Source organism: Thamnophis elegans, chromosome 12 (genome assembly GCF_009769535.1).
Source record: "Thamnophis elegans isolate rThaEle1 chromosome 12, rThaEle1.pri, whole genome shotgun sequence".
Taxonomy (NCBI): domain Eukaryota; kingdom Metazoa; phylum Chordata; class Lepidosauria; order Squamata; family Colubridae; genus Thamnophis; species Thamnophis elegans.
Genome location: NC_045552.1, coordinates 24,861,416 through 24,873,797, shown reverse-complemented (window position 1 = coordinate 24,873,797; position 12,382 = coordinate 24,861,416). Strand labels below are relative to the sequence as shown.

Here is a 12,382-nt window from a genome sequence, read left to right as displayed (position 1 = left end):
GTTCACAAATGGCTGTGATGCTGAGTGTGCACCCTCCCCACAAACAGGATATTGTCTCCATCCTAGTAGAACCTTTGTAGAGCCAAAATGATTCCTTCTCATACATACAAAGCTAGAGGGTCATGCATTATTTTGTGGCATGTCCGTGACTTACCCTGTTTCCCTGAAAATAAGCCCTCCCTGGATAATAAGCCCAATCGGGCTTTTGAGCCCATATACTAAAATAAATCCTCCCCTGAAAATAAGCCCTCCCTGAAAATATTGCAACACAGCAGCAGCCATGAGGTGACCATGCTTGCCGCCTCCTGCACCTCAAAAATAATAAGACCTCCCCGAAAATAAGGCCAAGCACTTATTTCAAGGGTCAAAAGAAAATAAGACCCTGGTCTTATTTTCAGGAAAACATGTTATTTAATTGACTATTTAAGATTGGTTAAGTTTGGAAGCCTTCTAACACGAGAAATATCCTGGAGAAAACAAAAACAAACCCCATCTGATCCAATATTGATTTACCAGCAGTAGCATTTGTACTGATCTGCGCATTTCTAGCTGCCACTCTGATTGAGAACAACAAAGAGGTAGCCCTGATTGCTTCCTTGCACACCTGTTCATATAGTACCATCCTTTGCTTTCTGTTGACTTACTGGTAAATGTGATGTTGAAGCCACGCTTCTCAGTGGAGTGATCTGTCTGGAATTCCAACCTGGCAACATGGCCACTACTGGTCAGAGAAGATGGGAGTTGGTTTCCAGAGAAGGTCCCAAGGGTGGGTGATTCAGCTGTTCCACCATCCTTCACCGCCAAGAAGTCAAACTGAGGCTCCACGTCAAAATCATTGAAAGCCAAATGGATCCGACTTTCAGGTTTTGCGATGATTAGCCAAACGCAGTGCAAGCTGCTGCCATATTCCTCGGGGTAATTCGGGGAGAGCACAATCCCAGATGGACTAGTGAAATTGAAGAAGCAGGAAACTGCAGTGAGAAAAACAAAAGAAAGGGAGGAAGGAAGAGGAGAGGAGTGTCACAATGCCTGCAACTTAATCAGATGAATTTAATGCCAGTTCTTTGCATTTTTGAGGTTGTAAAGACAATGTAAAAAGAAAAACAGAAAATGAAATTCAAGAATTGCTATCTTGTCAGTTAAATATAAAGCTATCTATTTCTCAAAGCAGCTTTTCTCCCTTTAATCTTTGTTTTGTTTTCTATTTCGTACTTTGGAATATTCATCAACAGTAAAACTTCTAGACTGGAGATCTCAGTATTACACATCAAGCTACAAATAGAAATCCTGATTATATTACAAAATAATTATATGCAGTTTGTGATAGCCTATCAGTGCCACACTTAGTTTTATCTGTACAATTGAAGGAACTGTACGATTAACACCTCAAATTTATACCAATGCATTTTTTTTTCTTATCTTTAAAAGTTTTAAGTTATCAAATTATTGCATCAGGAAAATTTAGGTGTGTTTTCTTTTGTAGAAATGCCAGTGTACCTAACTGATATCTGAATTCTGTAATGTATTAATTGGATCTTTTATACAATAAAAAATGAACTACCAAAAAGGGGGAAAAATAGAATTGTTGTCCTCTTTGATTGAAGATAAATTCAGAAGAGTGAAGGATAATTAAAATAATATATATAATACAACATCTCTATTGTATATGATACAACGTTCAATCCCCCCCCCCCCCCAGTTTCAATAAATAAGTAGGAATTTTCAAAGAGGAGAAAGTAGGTCTGAATTCAGGTTGAAAATGCAATAAAGGAAAAAGCAATATTTATTGACCCTAAAGGGGTCTTTGCTAATCTGCTTTACAGGATGAGTAATTAAAGTGAAACAACCAACACTCTTTACATAATATGTCAGTTTAAAACCGTCTATATGAAGTTGTGGAAAACAACCCAAATCTTGGAACTTAGGAATATTACGTTAAATATGAGATACCGCAATTGGATATGATAAAATTATTTGGTTGATTTTGGCATTCCAAGTCTATTTGTGTATTTACTAGTTTTAAGTATATTTTTCTAGAACATACAGTATTTGAAATAATTTTCTGACAAAAGGTTTTGAAATTGACCACTGACATTGATTTAATGATTCGTAGAATAAGCTCAGGGTAAAGGTAAAGGTTCCCCTCATACATAAGTGCTAGTTGTTCCGACTCTAGGGGGCGGTGCTCATCTCTGTTTCAAAGGTGAAGAGCCAGCACTGTCCAAAGACATCTCCGTGGTCATGTGGCCAGCATGACTAAAGGCCGAAGGCGCACGGAACACTGTTACCTTCCCACCAAAGGTGGTCCTTATTTCCCACCCACCCACCCACCTACAGGCTAGGTCTGTTTGTAGTACAAATTGAAGGGCAGACCCAGATGGAGAAAAATACAAAATTTGAGGGAGCTAAGGTCTCATTTCAAAAGTTTGTTCCCCAAAACAGTGTGACAATATATGTGCAATCCTCCCCAAGGCATTACTGCCATTAGTAAATGAGGAAAAAGAGGTAACAATTCTGTCCTGGAACATGACACACACAAACAGACACACACAGAGTACAAAGCTATGGCCAACACTGAAAGCAGTACCTGCTACTCATGTGAAAAGAAATCTGTAATGAAACCAATGTAATAATTTTCATTAAGATCTGAAACTGTCCTCTTTAAAATAATGTTTGCTATGAACAGAGCGAGGTAAATTTGTTTTGTTTCTATAACATTAACCTCTAAGTACAAGTATATTTGATATTTATACCTTTAAGCACTAGGATTTTTGTTTAAAAAAAACCATCTACTTAAACATTTTGCAACTGTCTTCCTCAATATACGTTTATTTTTTCTAAACACATTTTCCTAATATACGGTATTCTATGTTGTATGCAATTTATACAATACTTATTTTTTTAATTCCAATATTTTGTGTGTTGAATGGCATGCCACCTTCCAGGGAAATACCAAAATCAGAATACAGAATTTCAGTTTGTATAACAACTTCAAGCTGCACCAAGATAGATATATATTTAATAATTAAACAAATTTATAGAACCATTCATCCATCTTGACAAACCTAACTTTCAGTGACCAACAATTTATAACTCCAATTAAAACACTTATTTGAATGTTGAATTATAAACCAAACAAGTTTTGCCCAATTATAGAAACTTAAAGAGTGAATGGTCCAAGGTATCTAGAGGCTAATTAGATAACAGGCGCACCCTCATTATCATACCTATCAGAGAGAAGAGATAATTAGATAGAAACAACAGAAAATATCTGTACAGTTGAATTATGGAGTTCTTATGGAACAGCTTGCCTACAGAAGTTGTGAGTTTTCCATCACTGGAGGTTTTTCAGAAGCGATTGGACCTCCATTTGTCTGGAATGGCATAAGATCTCCTTTGATCAGGGAGTTGGACTAGAAGACCTCAAAGGTCCCTTCCAATTCTGTTTTACTGTTACTGTTATTGAAGAACAATTTAAAGTCACCACAATAGCATCTCCTTTCCTATTTCTGTTTTCCAACCATATTGGATATTCTCCAAGGAAGAAAATGAGAGTATACTTTAAATCGTATATAAATAAATCCTTAGAATTGAATTATAGCTGGAATAAAGGAAAACCAATGCAATTTCCATGTTTTTATTTTACATTTCTTGTAAAGTCATCTCCACCTCTTGGGATGCTAAATTTTACAATACAAACCCATCTTGGGTAAAGGAACAATTTTGTTGGTTTGGTTTGAAAGGCCAGCATTCAGTTTACCTGAATATCATTAGATTTGGTGTTATAAAAGACAGGGGGACAGTCTCCTTCCTACCCATCTCTGTCCACAGTGGCACTGTGTGAACATCCTTTCAAGGATACTCAAGACAGAGGCTCAAACGCAGAATATCTATATCAATCTCTGCTTGCTATGGGAGAAGACAGTAGAGCCTTCTTCCAATATGTAAGTATCAATTTCCAGAATATGGAGGCTACACGTTCCTCCCGACTATCATCTTTCCCAAAACTGCAAACTCTTTTTTTCCTACTCCTCTTTCTCTCTTCCTCAGGATTTCTGGCTATTTCAAAATATAAAGTTATCTCTTCTGCTCATCAAGCGGCTGAGCTTTCTACATTGCCCACCCTTTTCCCCAGTCCTCCTGGGCTTAATTCCAAACAGCTGCTATGGGCGGAAGCCAAATTGTATCTCTCCCTTGGACTTGCCATGATAATTTATACACCTCTATCACATTCCCCCCTCCCATTCCCAAAAGTGGTTCCAACATTCTGTAGATAGCAGGCATGGATGGTTAGACAAATACCATGAGAAGCCCTAGAAAAAAGTTGCCATGGCATTCCCTGAGCAGCGTGCAAGGAATCTACTACTCAGAGTCCAGCAAATAAAACAACTGTATTCCAGCTCCTGATATGCACTTCCATGCCGATTTAAGGCAAAAACCGCTCCCCATCCTCTGCCATTATGCCATCATCAGAAAGGAGACCAGCAGCTTCAGCTAACGAGGTGTGAAGCCAGATGGTGGCATAGTGAAGGCAATTAAGAAAAAAATGTTTAGAGCACAACTGTGAATATGGATCTTGCTCAGCCATCGAGAGGGAGCGTTTACCACACTGTGGCTGATGAGGTCCATTGGCTTCCCATAGCAAAGAGGATCTTTAATTGGACCCATCTCCTGGATGTCCAATCCATTTACAGCGAGGCTGGTTTATTCCACCTGCAAACGTTTGCCTTCCACATTTTGCCTGCCTCCTCCTGGTCCTTGCCCATCACCTACAGCCCACAGCAGACATTTCATGCTAATTAACAAGCAGGAATATAATGATGCTCAGATGCGCTTTCTTAAACATATAACTATAATGAACTGGGCCTATTGTCATGTCTTTGCTTGTATTTTCTCCTTGCCAAATGGCTAATGGCTGCATTTTATCTTTTAGTGGCTAAACAGAGGCTGACAAACTTCTATTGGCTTCACTTTGAATAATGTGTGTTGTTTTAATTAGGGTGATGAGGAGTAAGTTGGATTGTCCAAAGGAGTTTTATTTGGATGGGCTGAAGGGAAGAAGGTAGATTTGTACCAAATACTCAGTTTTGTTTTATGTTTGTGCATGTATTTATGTATGTCCTAAGGAAATCAACCTGGCCCTAACCTTAACCCTAACCCTCACAGCTTCAACCTCAAACTGTCTACCGTGGAACTCACCCCATTCCTAAGAGGTCCGTAAAGGGGGCAGGCATAAGTGCACCAGCATGTCTCCCATCCCTGTCCTACTGTCCCCATTTATTTGTATTCATTTCCTTTGTTTCATGTCCATGTTCATACTTATACCTGCTATCTTGTACCTGTTTGACAAACTAATTAACTAAATAAATATTTTGGCCAGCAAATGGGGAGAGAGAACTCATCGGGAAAGACCCTGCTGCTAGGAAAGAGTGAAGGCAAAGGAAAAGGCCACGGCCGAGGATGAGATGGTTAGATAGTGTGATTGATGCGATGAACATAAATTTAGGCAAACTCCAAGAGACAGTGGAGGACATGAGGGTCTGATGCAGGGGTGGGTTTTCAACCGGTTCGCGGCAGTCCCCGCGAAACCGGTTGGTCGGCGAACCCGGAAGTAAGTAACTTCCAGGAACGGCGAAGGGGCCAGCCGCCCGCCCGCGCTCCTTATCCAGTTTTGACAAGTTCTGCGCTTCCACACATGTGCAGGATGCATGCAGTGCCTGTGCGATCCTCCAGGAGCAGCTGGAGCATCGCACAGATGCTAGTACGCATGCGTGCACTGCACACGTGCACAAGGACGCCGCCGTCCCCGTTCCAACCGAACCGTTTGGAACGGGGCGAGAAACCCACCACTGGTCTGGTGTGCTAAGGGTTCATGGGGTTGGGAAGAATCAGACAAAATTTTGTGACTGAACAAATGTGTTATGTGTATAAGAAAAAACAGGAGACCATATTTCTCTTTCTTAGCAGTTTTCTACCAAAGTTTAAGTGAATTTCAACTAATAAATGTTTTGTCCTACACATTGGCAATAAATATCAGAACACCAATAAATTTGGGCAGAAATGATCTTGTAGATGACCCTCACTCTGTCAAGGACCTTGGAGTACTCATCTCTTATGATCTAAGCCCCAGAGCTCAATGTAACAGCATTGCCAAAAAAAACATTAAGAGTTGTTAACTTGCATTGCTAACAAGGGCATACAAAACCTTTGACAGACCAATTCTTGAATGCAGCTCGTCCGCCTGGAACCCACACTGCATATCGGACATAAACACGATTGAGCAGGTTCAGAAGTATTTCACGAGAAGAGTATTCCATCCTCTGCCCACAATAGAATTCTCTATGCCACCAGGCTTGAAATTTTGGGCTTGGTCAAACTGGAAACTGCACCACCTAAAGTTCGATCTAAGCATAGTACCCAAAATTGTCTGCAATAATGTCTGCCTGTCGATGACTTCTTCAGCTTCAACTACAATAATACATGGGCAAATGATTGCAAACTCAAGGTAAACCACTCCAAATGGATTGCAGAAACTACAACTTTAGCAACAGAGTGGTCAATGCCTGGAATGCTACACGACTCTGTGTTACATCCTCAAAACCCTCACAGCTTCAACCTCAACTGTCTACCATAGACCTCACCCATTCCTAAGAGGTATGTAAGGGGCGCGCGTAAGTGTACCAGCGTGCCTACCATCCCTGTCCTATGTCCCCACTTATCTGTATTAACTTCTTTTGTCCATGTTTATGTTCATACCTATACTTGTTATCTTGAACATGTTTGACAAAACAAACAAAGAAAAAAATAAAATAAATATTGGTGAATTTTCTGGGAGCGATAGAAAAGTACTTTGGAGCCAAAGGTAGAATGCTTCAATTGTGATCATTTTAAAGGTAATAGGACCTTTCCTGGAGAGAATATTTCCTGAGGCCAAAATATCTTGAAACATTTGTACACTGAGACAAAAAGAACTAGGAACTAAACCAGAACTAGTGAAAAACAAAACAGAAAAAACTAGTGCTAAGTAGAAATTCCCTTGCACGCAATTCATTTCTTAAAGGAAATAGTGCTTGCAAAAATTCTTTGGAAAGGGAGAGAATATGGACCAATTTTGTGAAAATCCTTAAGGTTCTTGCAGTGATTTAATGATGAAGTGACTAAAGGATATGTGTGAGAGTCATTAATCTGCTTTCAGTGTTTTTAAACATTTCTGAATATTTAAAAAATCTGCAGCCTCTCTGGTCTTCTCAGCTCCTATTAATCAGAGGGAAGAGATAAAGAAAGATGTCCTCACCCTCCGCCATCCAACCCCCCCCCCCATGGTACTTTTTCAGCTTTGGTTATTGTTATCATGATTACCAGGAGAAAAAAAATTCTGCCTTACAAAAAAGATTTTTCAATTAAAGAAATCCCCTGTACCAGACATTTGAAAAATTTGTGACACATTACCCTTTTAAAGTAAAAAAGGGAGTTTATGCGATGCCAATGGTTAGAATTTCACTGCAATTCAACTTGAACAAAAAATAAATCTACTGTTTAATTTCAATCATAAATGTTTCTCTGTATATCAGATAAAAAAAGTGACATAACCTACAAAATTGTAAAAAGGAAATAAGAGAAAAATACCTAATTATTTGAAACCTTAATTTAATGAGGAGGATGGGCTGCTTATTTTTGCATAATCTCAAACATGTAAAGATAGGCACTTATTCACCAAAACAGAAAGAAAGGTGTTTTCTTAAACCAGCTTCTTTTGAATGGCTCTAAAAATGCTGCCGCTTATAAAATATGGCAGGCTTAAATTATCTTGGGTTCCTCTTTCTCCCAGCGTAGCTCAAACTGAGGTAATCTCTCTTCTCTTTCAGTTTGGTGCTGGTAAATTTGGTCTGTATACATTGCAATATCTTTTCACTGAAGTTGCCAATCCCTGGTCCCTTCCTCTTCATTTTGAACATCCCTTAAAGACCTATAAAATCATTTACATTGACTTTCCACATCTAATTCATTTTAAAACCAGATGTTAGTGAAACTTAAACATGGTTTTGTAGTTTATATAACTGTTTTTTCTCAGTTGCAATGTATGGCTGTAAAAGTGGCTCACAAGAAGGCTGAGCACCAAAAAATGAGGCCTTTGTACTATGGTGCTGGAGAAGAATCCTGTGAGTCTCTTGGGACTGCAAGGCCATCAAACCAGTCAGTCCAGAGGATATCAACCCTGACGCTCTTTAGAAGGCCAGATGCTGAAGAGGAAACACCAATACTTTGGCCAGGAGGACTCACTGAAGAAGAGCCTGATGCTGGGAAAGACTGAGGCGACGACAGAGAATGAGGTGGCTGGATGTGGCATCGAAGCAGTAGGCATGAGTTTAAATGGAATCTAGAGGATGGTAGAGGACAGTAAGGTTGGAGGAACATTGTTCATGGGACCGCGATGGGTCAGACACGACTTCACAAACTAACAACAACAACATAAACTGAATCTATTTGGATATTTTATGAGTCACTGTATTGTGCAAATGCAGAACATGAGTTATTCAATGACCAGATTAATCATATTGTGGAACACTGCTAATACAAATAAAGGCTGAGAGCTATCAATCCAGGTAGCAGAAGGTAACTACTTGCCATCTGAACTCCCCCCTCCCCCCAAAAAAATCTGGTATTAATGTTGCACATAGCTGCATAATTCTGGAAAGGCTTGGGTTGAAATCCTCCTTGAAATTAAAAGAGAGATCCTTAGCCAGGCTTAATTAGCCTAATCATGGAAAACAATATTTAATTCTATTTTCCCCATTCATTTATATTCTACAATTGTAGTACTCTCAAGGTGAATGCAGAGTAATCTACTTCTGAATATTGTAATTGAAAAATGAAATAATTATGTGTATGAAAAAGGCATCTGTTGGAAGGGTCAAAACAAGTCAAGAGGTGGTCACAACTTTCTCTTGACTTTTGTTGACACTCCCCCCTTCTGAAGATGCCTCTAGCACAATTGTGATAAATGAAACAATTTTGCTTTCTTTTGTAGGAATAGGAGAAACCATGAAGGTTAGTAATTTGTACATATTAAGAAAAAGCTACAGTTTCCCTTATAGTGCTGTCCAAACTACTCTTTAGAATGTGCACAACAAATAGATTTGGTCATCTGGCTTGGCCATGGATATGCATTTGCAAACACAGGAAGAGATTCAGAAGAGATTTCAGAAATTATTCCCTATTATTTGAGCAGTATCTGGTGGGCCATTTCTTTTTCAAGCCAACAATCAAGGAACCAAATTTAACAAGATTAATAGAGTCCCAGTGGGATTTTAATCTGCAGTTTTACTTTGCTGTGGCAATTTTTTCCTGAAGCTCAAGGAGCCACCACAGTTGATTTAAAATTTAGCAGTCCTTAGAAAGGAATAAACAATTATATACCTCAATGCTTCATTCTTTGAAAATTAGCTGTCAACCTAAAAACAGATGTACAACAAACAGATGGGTATTCAATCCAGGTTACGATTGGAGTGAATGATTGATGGTGGTGGTGCTGATTCAGAAGACATCCAAGAAATAATGTATGGTATAGCCTTCTATAGTATTAACTATAAATTATAGATTTAGCTACTGTTATTTCTGAAAGGGCTAAAATGGAAAAGAAAGCCAGAAAGTAGGAAAAAAGGCAAAATAATTAATACGGCACTTAATGATAAGAAAGTAAGGGGCATGATTCATACAAGAATGCATGACACATAATGATACATGTAGGCATGAATACAATAATTACTACAGACTTCAGGCAAGATGATGATTTTAAGTCGAGACTAAGGTCAGGTAAATAAAAGAACGTCACCACTCCTATACCATTGAGAATAAATATTTCCTTCAAAGATTGCTCTGGATGTAGTACCATATATCAATGGAATTACAGAATATACTCATCTTGCCATCATTGTATCATTGAAGCAAAACAACAACAACAAATTTGGGGGTTAAACAAAGGTCCAACAAAGGAATGAATTTCTGAATATGACAATCGAAAATTAATCTATAAACTCTGAAATAGATTGTCAGAGTGTGCACAGTGTGAATACTATTTTGAGACTAGCCAGGAATAAAATACAGTATACAGAGGTTTTGTTTTTCAGACAGTGGTTTATCTACACGTTTCAGCAAGGTCTCACTCGCCATCATCAGGCTGGTGTTTTGGCTTGTGATTCGGAGTGTGATAGGAGCTGCAGTCTTTCTATAAATCTTGGTGTGTGTGTGTAGAGTGTTGGTGTTGTTTCAGTAAGTGGATTGATTGGATGTATGGCTGTATCATGATTAGTAGATTGGTGCTGATTGGTGTTGGCTATGTGTCCATTGTTGTTTTATGTTGTAACCGCCTGGGTGGTGGGTGGGGCTCATTTGTTTACCAGGGCTGGTTACAACACAAAACAACAATGGACACACAGCCAGCACCAATCAGCACCAATCTACCAATCATGATACAGCCACACATCCAATCAATCCACTTACTGAAACAACGCCAACACTCCACACATCCCCATCAAGATTTATAAAAAGATGGCAGCTCCGATCACACTTTAAGCTGAAAACACCAGCCTGTGGATGGTGTGAGACCTCCCCAAAACATTGCCAAGACCATCTCAATCTTACAACAAGACCAGCATACCTAAACCCATGAAAACTTAAGAGTGTGTGTGTGTGTGTGTGTGTGTGTGTATACAATTCACTTTGGAAATAGAAGCAAACAACCAACTTTCCTTTCTGGACGTCCTAATCTGCAAAAAATCCAATGGCTCCCTAGGACACACCATCTACCGGAAAATAACACACACCAACCACTACTTAAACACACAATCCCATCACCATTCTGTACAGATCAACTCTGTAGCCAAGACCCTCATCTCCAGAACCAATTGCCTAGCTGACAAGACCACCTGAAAACTGAATTACACACTCTCACAAAGATATTAATCTCCAACTGATTCCAAAGAAAAACAACCTAATCCAAAGGGAGACTCCCCACAAAAACCGAGACACAGAACAGGACAATGGCATCACCCTCTCCCTTACATCAAAGGCACCACAGATAAAATCAGCAAAATTCTCCGCAAACACAATATCAAGAGAGCCTTCAACATTGACCAAAAAATAGCCAACATTTTAAGAAACCCCAAAGGACAAATCCAGCTAGAAAACCAAGGAATCTACGAAATACCATGCAAAATCTGCCCTGCAACATACATAGGACAAACAAATAGGAGAATAAATGCATGCATTGCAAACACAAGAACGCAGTAAGAAAAAAAGAAGAAACTTCCTCCCTTTTCCAGCATCTTAAAGCTACAGGACATGAAATTAATTTGAAGGAACCAGGTTAATCTCCAAAACAGAACACTTCAACAAGAGAATAATTATGGAAGCTATCAAAATAGAGAAACATCCCCACAACATGAATAACGTGACGATACCTCCCGCTTACCAGACATCTGGAAACCAACCTAGTCAACAACCGAGTCCCACCCACTACCCAGGACCTTACAACACGAAACAACAATGGACACACAGCCAGCACCAATCAGCACCAATGTACCAATCATGATGCAACCACACAATCAATCATTCCACTTACGGAAACAAAGGCAGCACTCCACACACAGACCAAGATTTATAGAAAGACAGCAGCTCCAACCACGCTTTAAGCCCAAAACCCAGCCAGAAGATGGCGAGTGAGACTTTGCTGAAACGTTACAAAGATAATCTCAATCTTACATGGGAAAAGGCCCATGAAAATCGGGGGTTGACTCAGGGTTGACTCAGCCTTCCATCCTTCCGAGGTGGGTAAAATGAGGACCCAGATTGTTGGGGGCAATATGCTGACTCTCTGTAAACCGCTTAGAGAGGGCTGAAAGCCCTATGAAGCGGTATATAAGTCTACTGCTATTGCTATTGCTATTAATCATGCCAGCCACATGACCACTGAGATGTCTTTGGAAAGTGCTGGCTCTTTGGCTTTGAAACGGAGATGAGCACCACCCCCTAGAGTTGGGAACGACTAGCACATATATGAGAGGGAAACTTTACTTTTTATAACTCATGGGGATGCCTATTTTTAAGGTGCAATGTTTCAATTTATGTGGTGAATTTGATGTAACCCGCCAAGAGTTATGGCAATTGGGTGATGTAAATATCTGTATGATAAATACATCCATTTAAAATTCTACTCTTGCTTGTAGCCTTTCCCTGCCCTATGTGATCGTGTTAAGAAGACAGCTGCTGAGAAAATGTGACAAAAGATTATTCAGCATGATGCCTTGGATGGAACGGGCTCTCTTAGAGTTAACAGTTGTGTTACAAATTTGTGTTTGATCTTTGATCGTAAATAAAGATGCAT

At 39.4% G+C, this 12,382-nt stretch overlaps 1 protein-coding gene across 1 annotated transcript in view; it reads right to left on the bottom strand.

Moving 5' to 3' along the window:
- The window catches only part of CSMD2 (CUB and Sushi multiple domains 2), a 735,331-nt gene that overhangs the window by 251,914 nt on the left and 471,035 nt on the right, over positions 1 to 12,382 (bottom strand). The window lies entirely within an intron of this gene.